Genomic DNA, 22,329 nt, shown 5'->3' with positions numbered 1-22,329 from the left:
CAGGAGTAAAATAAAATAAATAAATAATCTCTCAGTGCATCCTATTTCCCAGGTTGATGAATTTATGACTTGCCTCAGGAGACACTGTCCATGTCAGTGAAATTTTTTTTTCAGGTTTACATGTCATGGTCAGAGACAAGAGCAGGTGGATGACTTTTAATAGTATATCTCTCAGCAACATCATATACATGTAAATGTAAAATGAATGATAAAAACTGATGTTTGATGTTTCCATTACAAATTTCTTTAGTATTGACAGTTCCTTTAAGCTAAATCTGTCCGAAGAATATCGCCAAAAAAAAAAAAAGTTAGATTCAAGTATATCAAACAACTGTACCTTAGTAAATCTACTTAAGTTTGAAATGTGACATTTCAAGCTAGGCCCGACTATTGTTTTTTGGCAGTACGGTTTTAATAGAATACATTCCACACGTAGATATTAACTGTGAAATACGCTGTGCTTTGCAGCGGACGCCAGTGTTCAATTTTCCTATGAATAGGTCTGCCAGAATTTGTTGGTTTTGCTTTCACAAATCTAAATTGCACACGATAGCCTGTGCCATATAAGGAGAAAGAATGACGCTGCGGTTAACATAGCGTTTTATTCTGGCAATGCTTAATTCAAATGCAATATGTACATGAGATATATTTTACAAAGCTAGTTGGCATTTTATTTTTCAAAGCTTCCATCCATTAATTAAAACCAACAACTGACCTCACGCACCTGTGCGTTTACCAGTCGTAGCCACAAACCCCTATGATTACTTAAAGGGGCACTCCAGGCACCCACAGATGTTTAACCCTTTAGTGACCAGACCGTTTTACAATTTTTTTTTACCTTTAAGGACCAGGGCTCTTTTTACATTTCTGCAGAGTTTGTGTTTAGCTGTAATTTTCCTCTTACTCATTTACTGTACCCACACATATCATATACAGTTTTTCTCGCCATTGAATGGTCTTTCTAAAGATATCATTAATTTCATCATATTATATAATTTACTATAACAAAAATTATAAAATAGGATGAATTTTTTTTAAAAAACACACTTCTCTAATTTTGACCGCCAAAATCTGTTACGCATCTAAAACCGCCAAAAACACCCGTGCTAAATAGTTTCTAAACTTTTATATATTTTTTTAAATTAAAATTTTATTTTAACTGAGTGCCTCGACCCCTCGAGGCACTCAGTACAGGCAGAGCATCGTAAGCCTGCCTGAAGGGGAGAGCAGTCATCGGGTGCCCGGCAGTGTGGGGAGGTATTCCACAATGCCTCGGTATTGTGTAATACCCTTAAAGTGGCTGGAAGCGATCACGATCGCTTCCAGCGCTCAAATTTACAGCTGACATATGAGGTACGTCCGTGGTCACTAAGGCCAGTTTTTTGTCGGGCGTACCTCACACGTCCACGGTCCTTAAGGGGTTAATTCACTATCTATAGAAGGCATGTCTCTTTTAAAGAAACACTGCTAGCACCATAACTACTACAGATTGTTGTAGTGCTAATGGTGCCCGGAGTGCCCTGCTCCTCCACCCCAAATTGTAAGGTGTCAAACAATTTTGAATCAGGTTAGCCAAGTGCCACTCCTAGTCTTTACCACTAACGTCATAGGACTGAAAGATCCTAAGCCTACATCTCAATGGAGTGGTCTAGGTGCAGTGTCCTCTAGTTTTTTTTATTGACAATCTTTATTTAAATTTTCCAAAGTTTTGACCGTAATAGAGGTCAACAGAAGATAAGGGATGCATGTATGCATTCGTGCAACAGAGAGCACATTGTGTTTGCAGTAATGGTTCACATTATTGCTGTTGTTTAAGCTAAACCAGAAACTTAGAGGAGACATTGTGTAACTTGCATTAGGTATTGTGAGCCAAGCAGGTAGCCCTTGTGAGGGTGATACAGTTATCAGTAGCTGTGTCTGTTGTTCGCCAGATATGTAGAGGCATGTGATGTGCACATCCATGGACCAAAGCATTCATGAAGCTATATAAAAACACACATCTAGTGACTTGTTTTGTCTTCCTGACAATCCCTAGAGGTGCTTCCCTGTGAAATTTGGTAAAATTCAGTTTTAGATCAAATACTGCTCCAGCGTCAGATGACTGCTAGCTCAACCATTAATAAATCTATCTGTCTATCTATCTATCTAAATACATATACACACATACATTCTAGTTAGCTGTCTCCCCATCTCCAGTACCTTTACAATCATTTGCAAGTAAATAACAAAACAAAAGAGAGAAAATCATATCTGGAATTGCTGGATTGTGGGCATGAACAATCATTTAATTTCTCTCATCGGGAACAGGTTTGGTTGTGACTCCAGATAACAGCGGACAGTTTGCTGCAAGCTAAAGGTTTTTAATGAAATATATAGGACTGAGGAAAATGTTGATGTTTTATGAATAAACAAACGATTTTGGAGTCTAGGTAGCTCCTGTACAAAATATTCAGCCTTGGATCTTCTAAAGGAATCCACAACACAGGAGTGTGAAGGGTTATTTACCAAAGTGGGAATTCAATGCAAAATCAAAGTGAATTTAAAATTTTAGGATAAACTAAAATTAGATTTTTTCCCCCTCAATTTCCAACAATTCACACCTTAGTGACCAACTTTTATAGAATTCACGACTCATATATTATATCTGAAGATACATTGGGGGTGTCTAAAAAAAAGATAACACGACTTTAACTATTTCATTGTTGCATCCCAGGAGTCTCTTCTCGTTTTCTTGTGCACTGCAAGTCATTTACATTGTAACTATGCAGACTACCTTGCCTAAGGGTATCAATCTTTTTTGTAGACTTTTCCATGTATAAGTAGTAAGGGTTAGCTTTTCCAGGAAATGACAACATGAGCCTGGGGAAAGGTGATGCTGATGTCCATGTGCGTAAGCATTCAGGTAAACATGGAATGTGTGTGTGCTTGATGTTTGTCCCAACAATAACAAAAAATGCGGAACAGAATGGAAATAGAAAACACCAAGAAGAGTTTGCATTGTATCTGGTAATGGTAAATGGTGTGACTTATTCAGGACTCAAACTCCAAATAGTCTTCATCACTACATATAACTGGAATTTGACTACTACATACACAATTACTTTCATAGATGAAAGGTAGTTATTGATGTGCTCAGGGCCTATTTACTAATCAGTGTCACTATTGAGATGTCACCTCTTAATGACATGAGGTCATGGCACCCCGATTTGAGAGAGTTATGCTCTAAGAACTATAACCTTTTCCTATTACTAACTTGGTTACAGTGTCTGGAGTCCAATTTACTGAAAGGCGAGTTTAACTTACCTGAACCTGTCCCTCGCGAGCTCTGGCATTATCTTCTGTACAAACAATTTTTGCTCCTATCACTTCATTGCCAGGAACTGACATCGGCATTGTACCCTTGCACATGCGCAAGACTACAGCATTATTAAGGTCTATTGAGGATACTCCATAGACAGATCCTATTCCCTGCAGCCATCTCAGTCTCAGTCTATCTTCTCAGTTTTCAGTGAAATTCAAAAACTAAATTTGCAGCAGGGGTGACAGTGCCACTTAAAACCATTAAAACCTTTTTAACACTGAATGAAAGGATGGTACCAAGGGACTCCAGGCAATATAACCAATTCAATGAGATGAAGCAGTTACAAAGCCTAGAGTGTCCCTTTAAAGAAATATAAGACATAGATTTCACAAAAATTATAAAATGAGAGATAACGATCACCATAAATACAATTCTAATAATTATCAAAAAAGCAATTACTGGTATTGTGTATTAAAGGAAAAATATTATAACCAATTTCACTAATCATGGGGGTGGGGCCGGGCCGCCGAGCTGAGTGGTCGCAGGACAGCTCGGCTCCTGCAAACAGGGTCCCAAACAGCTTAAAAACCGAGACTTTTCGCAAGAAATACTGGCGATTTACTGCGACCCTCGATGTAATCGGGCTGCCTGAGCCGGGGAGAGGCTTGCTCCCGAAGTTCTAGTCCCTCGGAGGATGGGGCCTGCTACAACAGGCGGGACCTATGCTGGCGGTGAGTGAAGCGGACGGCCGCCGCAACGCTATCCTGCCCGACGGGGCCCGACACGCGTTGACAGCCTACCGGCCCGGTCCTGTTCCCCCCCCCACTGGACCGGGGGGGTGATCCCGGTCCAAGCTAAGCTAAGTTAAGCTAAACTAAGCCAGACCAAACGGCCCTCCGAGACGCCACCGACAAGCAGCCTGAGACCCGCGCGCAAGATGGCGGAGACCATGTGCGCAGAACATGTACCCTCAAGCACAGGTCTGCCGGCAGCCATCGCTTACCCGGGCACACGGGGTTATACCAAGCAAAGACTCACACACCCAGAGAAACTCCTGGCATATGCTGCACGCCAACTACCTCACCTGTGGACACCGCTGCCGAGAGGCCCGCATACCCTTCATCTGAGCCGGGCGCTCACGGGGAGGAACCCCCCCCCACAGCCTGCCATACATAGAAACATAGAAACATAGAATGTGACGGCAGATAAGAACCATTCGGCCCATCTAGTCTGCCCAGTTTTCTAAATACTTTCATTAGTCCCTGGCATTATCTTATAGTTAGGATAGCCTTATGCCTATCCCACGCATGCTTAAACTCCTTTACTGTGTTAACCTCTACCACTTCAGCTGGAAGGCTATTCCATGCATCCACTACCCTCTCAGTAAAGTAATACTTCCTGATATTATTTTTAAACCTTTGTCCCTCTAATTTAAGACTATGTCCTCTGGTTGTGGTAGTTTTTCTTCTTTTAAATATAGTCTCCTCCTTTACTGTGTTGATTCCCTTTATGTATTTAAATGTTTCTATCATATCCCCCCTGTCTCGTCTTTCCTCCAAGCTATACATGTTAAGTTCCTTTAACCTTTCCTTCTAAGTTTTATCCTGCAATCCATGAACCAGTTTAGTAGCCCTTCTTTGAACTCTCTCTAAGGTATCAATATCCTTCTGAAGATATGGTCTCCAGTACTGTGTACAGTACTCCAAGTGAGGTCTCACCAGTGTTCTGTACAATGGCATGAGCACTTCCCTCTTTCTACTGCTAATACCTCTCCCTATACAACCAAGCATTCTGCTAGCATTTCCTGCTGCTCTATTACGTTGTCTGCCTACCTTTAAGTCCTCAGAAATAATCACCCCTAAATCCCTTTCCTCAGATGTTGAGGTTACACCCAGGGAGAAGCTTGGGTCCCGGCAGAACCCTGGGCCCACGGACTTGTTGATGGGTCCAATGGCAAAAGGCGCGAGCGCCTACACAGGCCTCAGGCCGAAGACAAGCTGCCCTCGGACGCAGAGGAGCCACAGCGGGGAATAGGACGCTGTAGCACCTGCCCACAGTGACCGTTAAAGGAACAGAGGCACCGACCATGCCTATCACCCAACCTGTCTTCGCTAAGAAACACCAGCGATTATCCACCTGTACCAGCTGCTCGGTACTTACATACTCGAAAGTCCATCACTCCAGACCCGCTTCTACATCCCTCTCGAAAGTGCAGACCCAGCTGGCCACAAAGTCTGGAGCAAGGGGCCGCAAGCCTGCACACCTTCCCGGGACAAGGGAGTCACCCCCACCAACACCAGTTCTGTGGAGAGGTACAGAAACCAGCCACAGTTACGCACCGCACGCACACCTGCAGGCAGGCACCGAAACCCTGCAGGCCGGCAACCAACTTGAGTTGAAAGGGACTGGCTTATGGACTCACGACACCTTTTATTTTTACCCTTCACCGCAAGAACTCTCTTCGGTTCACGCACTGGCTAGTCAAGTTGCCGGTATTGTAAGGGACACTGCTTGGAAGCTTATTACCACTCATATCTCCCTTCTTACTGTATGGTACTTTATTTTCTATGTACGGGTCTTTAACTTAAATGTAACCTCAACGTCCTAAACCTACTCTGTCTTCAGCTGCCTGGCGTGTGCGACCCCTGCTTGGTGGTTGCTCGGAGGGCATGATATCAAATATTCGCATACTGTCACTCCTCGCAGCCGAACAAGCATGATTAGATAAGTATACGATTATGAGCTACTGCCATGTTATATTTGCAACGCATAAGCTATGACCCCTCTGACATGTACCTGCTTTACCTTATCTGATTTTTCGTTTATGGCATTTCATACTGCTACTTTAACTAATACGACCTCATCTTTTATTCATTAGCTTTGTGCCCCAGTGTTGCATAACCTACTGTCACCCTCTAACTATTTATCAGGATGGGCACCACTGCTAACTGTAACACGCTTTTGCTAACATTAAAAAAGAAAAAATGAAGCATCCCCTACCTGGAAATGTTACTGTTTAAGCTACCGATGTATTCACCCTGTAATGTAACCAGATATTGCATTTCCCTCTCTCTGTTTTGTACCCCATCTGATATGCTTCAATAAAAGAAAGATTGACAAAATTTCACTAATCATCTTGCATGACATACTGTCAAATATTAAGAATACTATGCATAGATTCCACATATTGTATGTCTAACTGAAATATTTTTCTCATGGCAAAGACGTCATCTGAATGACAATAGATACAGAAACCCATGGGTGTGGTGGAAACTGTAACTCAAAATTAGAGAAAAGATAGACATTAATTTCTTTAGAATGGAAAACAGCAAATTTTTTATATATTTCCTGCATTACAGCATGCGTAGAACATAACCATTTTCTGCTGGGATTTTCTTTTCTTTCACACCGTGGTACTAAAGTGAATGGAAGTACTATATTCATGTGACCATTTATTACTGGTCTTACACCTTGGACAAGTAGATTGCTTTATTATTTTGTATGTAAATAAGGAAGGTATGTAATTTTATGAGACAACCAAAATAATAAAGATAAACTAAACACAAAAATGTTTAAGAATATCTACAAGAATGTTCTAGATCTGTAACATAATTAGAGGCTAGGAATAATCTAACCCATAGAAAATATATATATATTTTTTTTAAATGACTACATTTAAAATGTAAATATGGTAAATAATGATGTCTAACTTGTATATTCATTTCTAAATTATTAAGATTGTTTTTACTGTGAAAAAAGATGAATCACAGAACTTCTTTGTAAGTCTGAATTGTGCATGAGTATGTTTGTCTTGCACAATTCCTTGTTGGCCAATGGAAGCACACCAAGGCCTGCCAACTTTAAAGTGAAACATCATAACATCATATTTTAATGCAATCTATAGATGTATACAGATTATAAAACACATAAATAAAATTGCAAGCCTCATTCTGGTCTGTGTAGTTTGAAGTTATTTATCTGTAAACGGATAGCCAGCCATACTACAAAGCCATCAGTCAATACATAGCCTGGTTCACAGTTTTTATATACAGATATTGACAGAGCAACTGGCCATGCATGGATGAGATTTTCTCTGGCTCACCAATTCTCAAATTCCCTAATTGATTCTTTAATATAAAATGCCTAGTTTCCACTGAGCAGTATGGTTCGGGGCATTACGGTTCGGATGGGTTAGAATGGTGAGCGTTTCCACTGCAAGTCGGACCACCAGGGCATGCAGGGTTTAGACCATATGCCTAGCATGTCATTTGTCGTGAGCATTGACGTTTTCCTGTCAGCCAATCAATGGATTGTATGGTGTGACGACAGTAGCTCCACCCTAACCGTACCGTACCATTTTCTATGGACCTACATCTGAAGGGGGCCCAGGAATGGTGCGGTTTGGTTCGCTTGTATTGGCCACTTTCATAATGGAAACACTCAAATAGCGTACCAGATCGTACCGATCCGAAGCGCTCAGTGGAAACAGCGCATAAATTGTCTGTTATCCATGCTAAAAAGATCATTTGTGACAAAAAAGGGCTACATTTTAGACCAGCATATGGACCATTAATAAATCAAGTGGCCCATTTTAAAAAGGTTATGAAAAATGTAGAAAAAATAAATTAAAAAATATTAAAAAGATAACTATCTTATAGAAAAGCTTACAGCTCTGGTCAGGAACAATATGAAAACCTTTAAGACAGTCTGGCGGCCTTGGGAAAATAGCATAGGCTAATGAGCGTCTTTGGCTCTTTCGGAATACAGTACTGGTATTTTTGCTATTGACCTGTGGGAAGATGGAGGGGAGATAAGTCCTTTCTAATTAATTTTCTCTGTTCTTTCTTTCCTTCTATTGTATTATTTTCTTGTGTTAATTTTCTTATTTGAGACATTTTCACTGTTTGTAGAGGAAATATTGTAAGAGGTCAATGTACGTTTATTCTGATGCATTCTGCTTATGTTCGATTACATTTTGTTTTATTAGGATCTATGTCTGAGTGTCAATCTTATTTCCATTGCTGTTGCAAATAAATAAAGAATTGAAAAAAAGAAATCAACATAATTTTAGGATTGTGGTAGCGTTTAAGTAGTGTCACCGCCATCTGCAGGGAATTCAACAGACATGGGAAACCATGGCAAAAATGCTTATTCATTTATTCCACAGCCTGGTTGTGATGTCAATGCATATATATATATGTATTTATTTAAGTTGATTGTCACATTCTGGTAACTGACGAAGCAGTGTTTTTAAATTAATTTTCACAAATTGTATTGTGCATTTTTCAGATACTTGTGTTATGTTACATGAGCCACATATCTATGAATATCAAGTGCCATTTACTGTGCATTTAGATTTTTACCATATGTTAATTTAGCAGTATTTCTAGCCTCTATCTACATCAAGTAAAAACTTGCACAGAGGTCCGAGGGCAAGACATTGCCCTTCATTCTGTAAACGTTGAAAAACACGTTTGAAAGTAGCACAAAGAGCAAGTGTAAAAAATTGCAGTTCCAGTCTAACTTGCCAAATCGGAATAGTGCGGCAAAATTACTTTATTAGTAAACTTTCTCACTTTCCCCTTCTTTGACAGGCTACGAGTTTCACACACTGATGTCAGCAGGAGAAGCCTGGCAGCAGGGTGTGTGAAAGCAACAGAGGTGTGCTGCAGCAGGAGGTATGTAGCTGCCTTACGTGTAAGTAAAAGCATTTGAAAGTGTAAATTGGCTCAGCCGCAGGCTAAATCAATGATAATACCAGCATATTATGATAGAAAATGTATCTAATTAAACAAATATATTTAAGACTTTTAGAATAGTACTGCACTGTAAAATGCCAGCTGTGAAAAACAACTACCGGTAAATGATTTGTTCAGTAAAATGTGAACAATGATGAACTGACAACAAAATAGGCTTAAATGGACACTACAGGCACATAGACCATTTCATCTCATTTGAGTGGTCTGGGTGCACTGTCCCTGTCCCCTTAACCCTGCAATTTTAATTATTGCAGTTATTGAGACAGCTACTAGAGGCACATCCGGGTCCTTAGCAAACTTTTGGTCCACTAACTGACGCTGGACATCCTCACCCTTTGCATGAGGACGTGCAGCATCAGCTAAAATAATTGATTCAATGCGCATTAGGTCCACCCAGTCAGCTAATCGTGGAGGAGGAGGAGTGGAGGCAGACCCTGACCTAGCGCTGAGGGACATCAGCGCTAGAATCAGATAAGTGACAAAAGGGTTTTCAAACCTTTCAACGCTAGGGTAACCACAAGAAAGGAACAAAAGGTACTACGGTGCTAGGAACACAACTTTGTATTCCTAGCAATATAGTTTCCCTTTAAATTGCCCAAAACCCCCACAAGTGCTCTAACTTTAGTGTCATTGTTTCCGAATTTCATTACTACTTTGTTTCAATAATAATTTGTTACTTAATATGCCTAAACCCCATAAGGAATCTTTGTTATTCTTGGTTATATATTATCCATCTTGGTTTGCCTAGTTTCCTATGTTTTATGATGTAGTCCTTTAGCTTTGTCCTTAGAGACTCGTGTTCCAGTCAGGCTTTGCAACCCATAGAGTTACTTGGTCATTTCACAGTTTGTGTTGGCCTTAACTAGCCGCGTTCCGCTACTCCTGTTTTCATAGTTTTGTTCTCGAAATGGCCTCTAGTTACAGACTTTTCAAAAAGCCTTGAAATTAGTTCAGGACCTAGCAATGTGCCCAGCGAAAGTGGGGGCTGTTGAGTTCATAGGAGATGGTGCATCTATCTCTTTGGCTCATCATACTAGCTTCCCATGTATGTCCATGTATGTCTCAGATACCCGTCAATAAGATGTCATATCTAGAGCACACAGGGCAAATCTAGAGCCTCTAGAATATGTTATAAATTGTAAGATACACAGTAAAGTGTGCACAATAGACTCATAATAAAAGGTAAAATATTAAAGTAAAACTAAATAAATAAAATATGCTTAGAAAAAAAACTCCAAAGTCCAACACATGACAAAATCAATGCTCAAATATGGTTTGAGGGTTTCCAGATGGTTAGTACCAGGCACCATGTGGACCAGATTTAAGTTAAATTAATCCCAAGAGTTTACAATCATATTTGAGAACCCTGAACACAGTAACACCCTCCCTGAATACGAGCATTTATGGTAGGAGCTCTGATGATGAAATGTCACAGCATGCATTATGCATATAGACTTTGATGACGTTTATGAGAATACCAATATTAAAGAATATATGAGAATGTTTTGCAGTATATAGAATACTCTGCATGAAATTCAAATTCTGATCATTTGTACATACAAATTGGCATTTTTTTGCCAGTGCAAAAACAGTGCACACTCCCCAATAATAGTTTCAGGATTCTATTGTACTTGTTTGTTGCTTGCAAATGTTCCTATGTACAGCGATGCTCAATCCAACATATTTTACCATTTAATTATGGTTACCAGAAGTACTTTGGAAAGGTTTGAATTTCCCGTTAAACGGTCTTGGAATTTCCTAGAATTCCACTTTTTTGTGTTTTTTTTGGAAGAGCAGATTACGAGTGGGTGAAGCTTCCTGGTTGCATGGTCCACTTTCAATGTTTGTTCCCCTGATCATTACTCGTTATTTCTCTGCCTACTCTTCAAACGAGCACAAGAAAATTTAAACAAAGTTTAGGGACTGGGAATTCCTGACGGTTTTGGGTGTCTGGAATGCAAATCTGGCCATGATTTTGTAATAAAGTGACTGGCAGAAATTAACAAGAAGTTGACAAAGGAACAAAAACTTGCTTTACATCATGTTCTCATCTAATCAATTTGTGTCAAAGCAAAGTCTCCCATCACAGATAAACTACAAAACCCACACTTCTCAGTGTGCCTCAAGTTGCCATCTATGCATTTTATTTTCCCCTAAATTTACTACTGTGTCCTAAAATTCTACATCTGAGATGGTTAATTACCTAGAATGTTTTGTTTACAGCTTTACATTATTATTGATTTAACATTGTATCTTGCTGTGGATGTTGTGTCCTACTACTTTTATGATATTTAATAAACACAATTACCATTTTTGTCACTATATTACTTTTGTTACTTTTTTTTTTTTTTTACAAAATCTCTCTCTATAACCTTGTTGAAATCCAGAGGAATGTTGCAACAAACTGCTCGATTTACTCATTTGGCACACGTAGTGTTAACAGTTGTTATTCTGGTAAGTGGTTAGTTAATTTTTTGCTTTCCCCTAGTCTAACCCACAATTTGTTTTGGATATTACGGTTTTAACTCGAACAATTGCCTTGAGGCAGCACAACATGTTGGGGAACATAGGAAGATAAAGGTTGTGCGTCATAAACTGGCGTTCCACTACATAGGGGGTGTTGGTATGTAAATTCTTACAAGACGGAGAGAAAACAGAAAACTGGTGTTTCCAGTATTGAAATTTATTTTCATATTCTCCTTTTCACAGGTCAGTTTTACATTAGCAGTGGAGCAACATGACCATATTCTGCTGGTATGCTGTATTTTCTTTTTAGACAGCAGCAAATCATATCTACGGAAACGTAATTTAGCTGGAGGGAGCAACATCTACATTACAGGTCTCTGCAAATTGAGATCAAATTTGGTAATATAACGAATAAAAACAAGAAACCTTAGGATTCCTATTTGAAAGTTATACTTTCTATCCGATTTGGAAATCTACATCAGTGTAGCAAGCATATTCCCCAGCCACTTTCTATTTAAACTGAATCACATGTGTTCTGCAGCAAATTTTAGGAGACACGATATGATGCCTTCCTTCCAATCTCTCCCCCCACTTCAGAGCTGCTTGAGCACATATGTGAAAATGTCATCAATGGTAACCTTATTGAGCATGCAGTTTACTTCATGACATTAACAGTGACAACAGTGCACATTCCCATCTGTGTGGTGACATCACAGTGAGAAAAAAGTGGAGATAGACAAAACGAGACCTCTTATGACTAAACAGAATGCGCAGAGGTGTTCCTAGGCAGTAATGTAGGCAGTGTATACAATAAAAAGTCGGCATTGCCAGACAGTAGACATCAGAACAACTACATTAAGCTGTATTTGTTCTGGTGACCATAGTGTCCCTTTAAATCTAATGTTTTGTAATGTACTGAAGAATGTACTAAATAGGAGGTGCTCTAATCTTAGTGACAAAATTACAAAAACAGCATCGAAAAAATCTAATTCTAATCTAACACCATAACTTGGCAGTAAGGATTTAAATCTGGCAGGAGAAATTTAACATAATTGTAATAATTATGTCCTTCATTTATTCAGTTTTAGAGGCTTCATAAGTTAAAAAATTCTGACTATATCAAATTTATACCCACCATCAACTAAGTACAACACCTATCTCAATAATTTGATTACAAGATGAGTGTCTGGGGGAGCCTTCTTTGCAAGGCCACTAAAGTCAATCTCTTAATTTCTAAAAGTTATTTAGTGCCTACAATGAATAAACATCAAATTACTTTTTAACTCTAGTTTGATTCCCCAGTCTCTCACTTCCAGGGGAAAAAGTGATAGGAAGTGGCTGTAAAACCAGCTTGATACCCCAATAATGCAATCTCCATTATAGGTAACCTGTGCCAGGTGAACGAGCATGATGTATCTGAAAACCCAGCATTTGCATTAAATGAACACTTTAGCGTTAGGAATACAAAACTATTCTTAACGCTATATTGCCCTCTGCCCTAAAGTTATTGTCTACCCTCATTCCAATGCTGAGGTTACTTGGCACTGGCTCTGTCTCCATCATCTCCGACTGGGGGAAACCTAATGTGCATATTCGCAGAGTGTTTTAGTCTTTCCCCGTAGAAAAGCATTGAATCAAAGCGTGAGGACATCCAGAGTCGTTCAACTGAGTTAAACTCCGTGAAAGCCCGGAAGCACCTCTAGTGGCTGTGGGGAAGACAGCTACTTGAGGAAGATTAAACCCTGCAATGTAAACATTGCAGTTTCTCTAAAACTGCAATGTTTTACATTGCAGTGCAAAAGGGACAGGACACTGCACCCAGACCACTTCAATGATAGATGACATAAGATGATAGTGTCCCTTTAATTAAAATAACCATGGGAACATCAATTAATTCCCTTACATGAGTCATTAATGAAATTATTTTAATTAATACAATTCCTGTTACATCCTCATAGGACAATATTGAGACCAGGGACTGGCACAGATTGTTACTCAGAGAGATAGACGATGCAAGAAGAATGGGACATTCAGGGGCATTTTTTTTTTGTTAATGTTTGCATACATTTTTACATAATTCATAAAAAAATAATGGGTGCCAGTTGCAGGGTGAGCAGTAACTTTACATGATGCTTGATTTCTATATTAATAAGCAAAATAAATGGTGCACCCCTTATAAAGGTTATATACATTCAGAACTTTTAGTCTCCCTTGATTTGACTCAAATGTTGTCAATACTAATATTCCCTACTTAGATTCCTTCTAACAAATGTACGTTATTAAATAAATAAGATCTTCAGAACTAGACACAATTGGAAAATTATGGCAAATCAAATTGTCATTGTGGGCACATTTGCACCTTGCCACAGTGTACCAATTTGTGAATAGAAAATCAGGATGTTTTACATAAGCAAAGTTCCTGCACTCAGTGATTATCAATGTGAAGCCAATGGCATTTTTTGTAAACCACATAGTTGAGCTCTTGATAGTGTGTAGTCCTTTTCCCCCCTTAACTCTGTTTCCAAGGTTTAACAAAAAAAATGGTGTCCTAGTGGAGTTATTAGGGCAATGATTAAAAAATCTGTAGAACGCAAAGTAAACGTTCATGAATAAACATGCAAGAATTGAGTAAAAAAGCTTATGGCTGGGGCTTGCCATTTCTTAATTACTTCACGCTACAAAAATGATCCACATCCCCTTTACTGTCCTGTTGTAAATGTGTCACATGTCCTAATGTTTCATGAAAAATGAAAGATTACACAAGTTTGTTCAGCCTCTGTCCCAAAGTTATCAGGCTGGACGAGTAGCCACATTGTGTCCACTGGGCAAGAATTCAAATATGTGAGGAAAGCCCTTACCTTACAGCAGAGAGTTTTAATCAGCATTGAAGCATGAGATTCCATGAATATGACGTGTACATAAGCATGCAAGTAAAAGAAAAACACTACTGCTGGAACAAAATGTTTTATTTGTGCTGCAGGGGCCTACATGAAATGGTGTCCAAGCAGTCTGACAATGGACTTATTCAAAGCATGGTTTAAAAATTAATAAAATACAATGTAATGAATAACTAAAGGTTTGTTTGATGTTTTAATGCTAAATAATGCAAAACAGCATGGTAATGTGGCAAATAAAAATAGGTTTCTCTTCAGCTGAATATTCAACACATTTCTCAATAACTATACACTGCACAGAAAAGTATTGTTAGAGCATTTATTAGCTACGGTACTCTATGGTGAACGATTATTAGCTACAGTAATATGTATATGGCATCTAAAAAAAAAAAAAATACTAGGTATATATGGTACCAGTTGGCTATCTTTGATGAATTGGAACTACTGTCCTGTTTTTCAAAAGTATGACAAATTAAAATGAAAAATTGGTCCATATAAACAGTTTATTATTAGACCGCAGATGTTATCTATTAGCTCAATAAATGTTGGATGAACAGACTGAATCCTAACAACAACAAAAAAAACAACAACCTAGATGTTAAGGAAGTAAAAAAGAAACTATTGGCTCACAGCTGGGACAATACAGGCTAAAATACCAACCAGGAGAGATAAAAAGTAAGTAAGGGAGAGAATGATATATTAAAAGGTATTTAGAATGGACAAACTTGAAATAACTTAAAAGGTGATGGCGAGACAAAGTACCTAAATGGGAGTGATAAAAATCTAGGCACCAGAAACACTTGTCAATGTTCAACTGGCCAGGTCATAAATACAAGGTGTTGGGGCGTACCACAAAGATAAAAACAGAGTAAACCCATAAACTCATTACACAAAGGCAGCCAAAACTATATAAGAAATAGGCCTAAATATCACAAATGTCGTTATTTTTACAGCAACACGGATGTGTGATTTACCAAGTGGGAATTGATACAGTGGAGCATGCAATGTCAGATTGATGCTGACCAGGGGACATATAAATAGATGCCATGGGACAGCATCTGGCATCAGTACTTTTATCAGAAGAAGCATCATGTTGACACATACATGACAGAAAGTGTGACAATTGGTTGTTTTCTGATGGTTTCTATGGAGGCAAGCAGCATAATAAGTGGTAATGAAGAATTTTTGGGCAGAATGCTCCAAGAGATTAAGTCGAATTATTCAATGAAGCAACCAATATAAAAAAAACAGAACACATTAATTACTGGTATCAATTATTTTTCATATGGTATGTATGTTAATTTCATTTTACAGTCTACTGGTGCTATCTTTTAAGCAATATATTTTCTATAACATAACCAGTAATACCAAACAAAAAATAGCAATATGAATCTAATGAGGCTTCCACATCTAGTCCAGAACTGACTAGTTAAAGTATAGATACATTCACACATGAAAAAAGGTACAATGTGACTGTGTTAACCTGCAGTGTACACAGTCAGGTAAATATCAAATACTAGTTCATCACTGTGTAATTTTTATTACACAGATGTGTTCACACTATGTAATTATACACTAGATGGGAATGTACACCATTTCAGACTATACACCAGGGGTTCCCAAAAGGTAGATCCCCAATTTTTTTTAAAAAAAAAACTACAGCTCCCATGATGCTTTGTGATTCTAAATGCATTTTAAAGGAATGCAAAGGATCATGGAAGTTGTATTTCTACAACATCTAGGAATCTACCTTTTGGGTATCTTTGCTTTACACTAAGTGCTTATCACATGTGAGGGCTCATTTTAGTTTTTTTTCACCGTCATTTATATAGCGGCAACTTATTCTGCAGTGTTTTACAATAGCATAATATAAAAGGGGAAATTTAACAAGAAAGGAGACACTTGCATAATGTTAGAGGGACCATATGTTGATGAGGATCCTGCTTATTTTACAATCTAGTTATTGAGTTTGTGCACAATTCAATGTGTAGTTTGCAAACAAGGCATACACAATTTTTGAGAAACTTGCATTTCACAAAGCTGGCTTTTGCATACATTTTAGTAAGACCAACCCGACTTTTAAAGATGCTTAAAGGAACAACACATTGCGTCTCCAATGCTTCTCTGTAGATTGGAAGATTTCAGCAACCGGCATGCATGCACCAAAGGAGGATTGGGCTTCAGTGAGGAGACTGTCATGGCGCTAAAATACTGCTGCTATGTTTTATGCCTTTTTGTAAATTTTTAAAAACTAAGCAGTAATTTAGAAAAGTAAAAGAACATATTTGAAAAAAAATAAAATTTTTATTTATGGTAATATACTTATTTAAAGCTAATAGACAACATTTTGCTTTCTATCGCAACCTGCGGTGGGAAATACAAAACCAAACTTAATTTTTTATTAACGCCTCACAACGTGCTGTTTAGTGAATAGACTCCCCTTTGTAATCAACAAATACACATTAGTATTATAATTCTGAATGACTGCTGGGTTAGCTTAATTTAAATGTAATTAAATAGTTCAATCTCTAAATTTTCAAATGCAGGGGGGATTCAGCATATCAGCCCTAACACTGTACAGTGCCATTTTAGTGCAGTACGAAAATTAAATAAGTACTGTTATACATACTTGATTCTCACTCCAAATGATTGTCACATTTCCCACAGTATTTAAGGTGTGTGTACATTTAATGCATATTTTGCTTACTAAATGTGAAAATGGCTGTCTGTGGCATTCATTTACTAAATAGATTGTATATTTGCTACGATAGCTAACTGTGACTAGGTAGTTTTAAGATTTTGCATTCAATGTAATTTTATTTTCCAATCATCAATTTTGCCTTGAATAGTATAGGGAATGACAAATATTTAGTAGTCTTTCACAGCGATAGTGACAACCTAAATCACACTGCAAAATAGCTGTGCAAATAAGTGGGGCTTTTGTTTTAGAAGAAATACAAAATGAAAGTAAATACTCCAGGAATACTCCAAATATCTAAAGCACTTTAGCCTTTTTAAGTGTTTTATGAGTGTTTTCATTTTCATTTTTAAAAAAGTTAGCACTTTTATAAATTAACTTTGTTACACCTTCTGGCCGTCAATCAAACATCCCTTCCATCAATCAAACATCCCTTCCGGTACCTCCTGGTTTGGGTAGCTCAGTGGAGCTAAACACAATAGGCAACAATTGCACAGAGCACCTGCATTGCAAAGACTTCTCATTGAGCTGTATTGATGAGTCTGTGAGTGGACAGCCACAGAAAGTCTGGGCTGTAGAAGAAGGCGAGAGTTTGCAATGGCTGCAGATAGCAGATCTACAGCGTACACAGGCTGTTTTACATATAAACCTACTAAGAAAAAGCATAATTCAATACATGCATGTTTAAATAGGGGAATATAGCTACTAAATAAATTATATATTTTATTTTTTTATTTGAGCAGTGCAGTGTCCCTTTAATTCCCTATGCTAAACATAGGAAAAATATGTTGGTGAAGGACGAGACAGACAAGTAGTTTTTTTTTTTTTTTTAACATATTCTGATCTTCACATAATGTGAACCCCTGAGCAAGCAAAGATACAGGAGTGTTGTCCTCAAATGGGAAATCCCTCTGGGACACAAGCCTAACAAGCTCTGTGCTAGCTAGATAGCTGTATGCCTGCACTATCTCTATTACTTGATATACAGTATGTGTGATTAAAACGAAATCCAGACAGAAAGCGAGTTTAATTTTCTACCCGCAGGGCAATGTTTTGCAAATACAGAAGAGAGAGAATGAGAGGGAGAACATCTGGCTTGATGGCAGGCAGAGCCCCTTGTTAACCCCCTTCCTGTGACTATTACACGTCATGGAACATTCCCGGAACGGGCCAACGTTCCGCCCACTCCTGAGAACACACAGGCAAACACATAGACAGTGAATATTTACACAGGGAGACTAGGTAGAATGCAGCAGAGGAAGCTCTACATAGATTATAGGGTGATATAAGTATCATTTAGAACCACTTTATATATCATTCACATTGTTATTATGTTACCAAGATCGTCTGTTAAGTAATAGAAATGTACAGCAAAAGAAAATATACAGATCTATACTAAAGGATTCTTAAAAAATACAATAAGAAAAACATACTGTACACAATGTGAAATGGGCACGCAGATACTTTTATATGGCACATGTCAAACTAGACATACATATACTGGGACTGTCTTGATGCACATACAAAGCATAATCTAAAATGATATGACTATATATCTGTGCAGCTGTGCATCTGTATGCAAAGTGTGATAACATACTCCATAATGCTATTATTACATAGTAGCTAAGGTATTGAGCAGAAATAGAGAGAAACAGATACAGCCATAATGATATACACGAGCTTACCAATACATTAGTACTGTATATGTTTACAAAATATCAGGGGACACAAAGGGGATTATTTGTGAGATTCAGGGTGTTTTCACTAAATAGTCACCCTAGTGATATTCTCTAATTTAGCTGCTTGGCCTAATTATCTTCTCACTTGTCCACAATGAAGGGTTAAGTGAATAAACCCCTTCTCGTGTTCATGAACCCTATTCTAGCTAATAACATCTAGCAGAGCCGAGAGAGAGAGAGAGAGAGAGAGAGAGAGAGAGAGAGAGAGAGAGAGTTTTTTAAACCAACACATGTAAAACTGAAGATTCACCATGCCTTCCCTGCTAGTACCAAGGGTGACTAGAAAGCCTTAAATAGACTGTGCTCAGGCAGTTGCTGATCTTTGCCCCTCTCTGTCTCCCTAGCTGTCATTAGCAGCCATGCAAATTCCTCTGCATATTACGCAAACCTTCCCTAATCTGCATACATTTACAGGGTGGGTATTCCCCACATTTCACAACTAACACAGACAAAATTTAAACACAGGGGGTGTTTAAGTTTTATCTGTGTTAGTTGTGAAATGCTTATCCATGGGGGAGGTTAAAAGAGACTTTTAATTTGCCCCAGATATTTAGATGGCAGCATATAATATATATATAACCAAATTGTCCAAACATTGATTTGACTTTGAAATGTACATACTGCAAAAAATATTGGGATACAGTATTTTTACATCAATATGTGTGTATATGTTACCATTGCCTTACATGCACAGTTTGATTCAAGGTGACACTGACAGGTACCAATGGGAGGCTCTCCTGTCAGAGTTCACAGTGGTTAGAGGTTATTAGGATACTACCATAATACAAACAGATCGCTCCTGGAAAGATTTTAATTATGAGGCCATGTTTACAAAACGAGAACTGAAAATAAGCTGTTTTCTAAAAAATGTTTTAAGAAAATCATTTTATGGGAGGGGGCACTAACTGACGAGATGATTCATTGGCAGGGTAAGTGAAAAAAGCTCCAATGCAACAATGCCCTGAAAATCCCTTGCACAAACAAAACACCTGGGCTTTATTTACTATACTGTGACGTGGAAACTGATTAAAATAAAATAAAAATAGGCCTTGATAAATGAGCTTTAAATGGTGGCCAACACTGCTCCATTGACAACTTGTCTATATGGCTTCATTTTATGTATTTCTTTTTTTTAACCTAATTTTCCATTCACAATGGCTCACTGTTTAGCAGATAAACCCATGATCTCTTGAAATGCCACACTGAAGTGGATTGCACAATCACTGCCTAAAATGATACCAGAAGCTCCAAATGAAAACACCTCCCTCCCATATTACAGTCTACTCTCCCCTGATGCCCTCCAGCTCTCTGCAGATAGGAGCTGGACAAACCCTGCACACAGGCTAACACTCAAACTTACATAGTACCAGCACAAACATCACACTTGAGGTACAGAACTGGCAAAGGTTGTCTGTAATGTCATAAAAGATATTGCTAAGAACTAAAAAAACCAATAATCTATTAAACCCCCATAACAAAACAGATTAATATCCAAGTGGCTCAATAATGACACTAGGATCAGAGTAGTTACACTTACACTAAATACAATAAATCAAATGTATGTTTAACAAAAACATACCATAATTTTAATGTCGCCTGAGATCTTACATTTAATTTTAAATTCTACCTATTCACTTATTTAAAAAAAGGCTGCCTTATACCAGTTTGATCATATACGAGATTATGATATGCTAGCAATATAAACATTGTATAACAAATTATAGTTATAGTGTAGTGTTTGTTTAGTATACGGTTATTTGATGCTCATCCATCACCTAATTGTAGGACTAAGGTATCTAATAGCTGAGTTCAGCTATATTTTCATATTGACTATTTTGCATTATATAGATCAAACGTGTTTGTTTTTTTCCAACGATGACAACTCATCGTTTAGTGAATAAACCCCTGCTGTTGTAATGTCGTGAGCAAAAGGCATGAATGCATTTCAAATAATGCTGCATTATGGATCAGAGATAGGATTTCTCAATAAGTATATGTGGACTGTTTAGCTTTTTTTTTTATATGTATATATTTTTTCAAGTGGTGCATTAGTTGGGGTTCACATACCCACTCTACCCGCCCCCCGTTATTATCTGTCATATCAGAAGGACAGTACCTTTAAACAGTATTACAGGAACGTTCAACGGAGAAGCAAAAGGGTTAAATCCGATCAGACCTTCACATGCAAATGGAGGTAAGAGGAGGCTGCAATGACTCACCGGATCTAAAGCTCTCTCTCACAGTCCAACACCAAAATCAATCCGAAAACAATAAGATTTTAAAAAGAATAATAAAAAAAAAAAATCAAACAGATCCTCTGCACTTCTTCCTCTGTATGATCCTTCCTGTTTTTCTTCCTTCCAAAAGAAATTGAGCCCAATAACAATATATACAAAAAAGTGTAACAAGTTGTTCTTGATCAGTGTCCTTTCCAAGCTGATCTGCAGTCAGTGACAGTGTGAGAAATGCTCTGGGGATCCACAGTATGTAGAGCGCTGGTCTGTGGGTGAGCAGATCATTAGTGGAACACTGCTGAGAGGGGATCTTCTTCCTCAGAACGCCGGGGGATCAGCAAAGCTAGCAGCAGCAGGAGGGAGGGAGCAGGTTGTCAGTGTGAGCATGATCTATGTGTGAGCATGATGTGTGTGTGCTGATCAGGGGCAAGCAGTAAGAGAGAGAGAGAGAGGGTAAGGGAGAGTTCACAGGAGGAGGAGGAGAGAGCTGGTGCTGATGAAAAGGGGTGGTGTTTTCAGGGGGATCCCTGGTGCAGCAATGAGATATCACAATGTTCGATGAATGTATACATGCAGAGACATCTTGTCCTGAATACTGTATCAGGGTTTGTTTATTCCGGACACACTATTCTTCATTAATAGTGATTGATATTTAGAGGAGGAGTCAAGTGATCTAGAGAGGGAATCCCTAATGCAGAATATACATGAGAGAAAATTGCTATTTTCTATCTATATGTGAATGAATGTATATGATGGTGGAGCTTGCAGTAAGCAGAGGGACAGGTAAACCAGTAGCAGAAAAAGTCTTGCATGTAGCAGAGCTGAATTGAAGGGAAGGCTCTCTGCCTTAATGGGGGTATACCTGGGGTTTGGAAGGGGGGAGGAGGGTTACTTTATGGAGAGGCACCTAATGCCAATCTTGGAAAACATGAAAGGGCCAGTGGTGGGCGTGTAAGAGCAGGTGCAGGAAGCAGATCTGTATATATCAATGTATGGCTAGATACAGTGACTGTAAAGGGGAAGGTGCAGATCTGTGTATATTAATGTATGACTAGATATGGTAGATTTAAAGGGGAAGGTGCAGATCTGTGTATATTAATGTATGGCTAGATGTTGTAGATTTAAAGGGGAAGGTGCAGATCTATATATATATCAATGTATGGCTAGATACAGTTACTGTAAAGGGGGATGTGCATAGCCCTCCTGCAGGCTTGCTGTCAGACCCCCCTCCCCTGGCT

At 38.4% G+C, this 22,329-nt stretch overlaps 1 protein-coding gene across 3 annotated transcripts in view; it reads right to left on the bottom strand.

The window, feature by feature from the left end:
* The window catches only part of HIVEP2 (HIVEP zinc finger 2), a 225,863-nt gene extending 204,052 nt beyond the window's left edge, over positions 1–21,811 (bottom strand). For 2 of the 3 annotated variants that reach the window (XM_063443319.1, XM_063443323.1), the window contains exon 1: positions 20,974–21,811. The gene's annotated coding sequence lies outside the window, so the exon portion shown is untranslated. The remainder of the gene's footprint in view (positions 1–20,973) is intronic. The other variant, XM_063443321.1, reaches the window with a different exon arrangement.
* Positions 21,812–22,329: the final 518 nt, after the last annotated feature.

The sequence above is a fragment of the Pelobates fuscus genome, chromosome 2, assembly GCF_036172605.1.
Source record: "Pelobates fuscus isolate aPelFus1 chromosome 2, aPelFus1.pri, whole genome shotgun sequence".
Lineage (NCBI taxonomy): Eukaryota > Metazoa > Chordata > Amphibia > Anura > Pelobatidae > Pelobates > Pelobates fuscus.
Note: the sequence above shows the minus strand (reverse complement) of the source record. Positions and strands in the feature narration are given on the sequence as shown.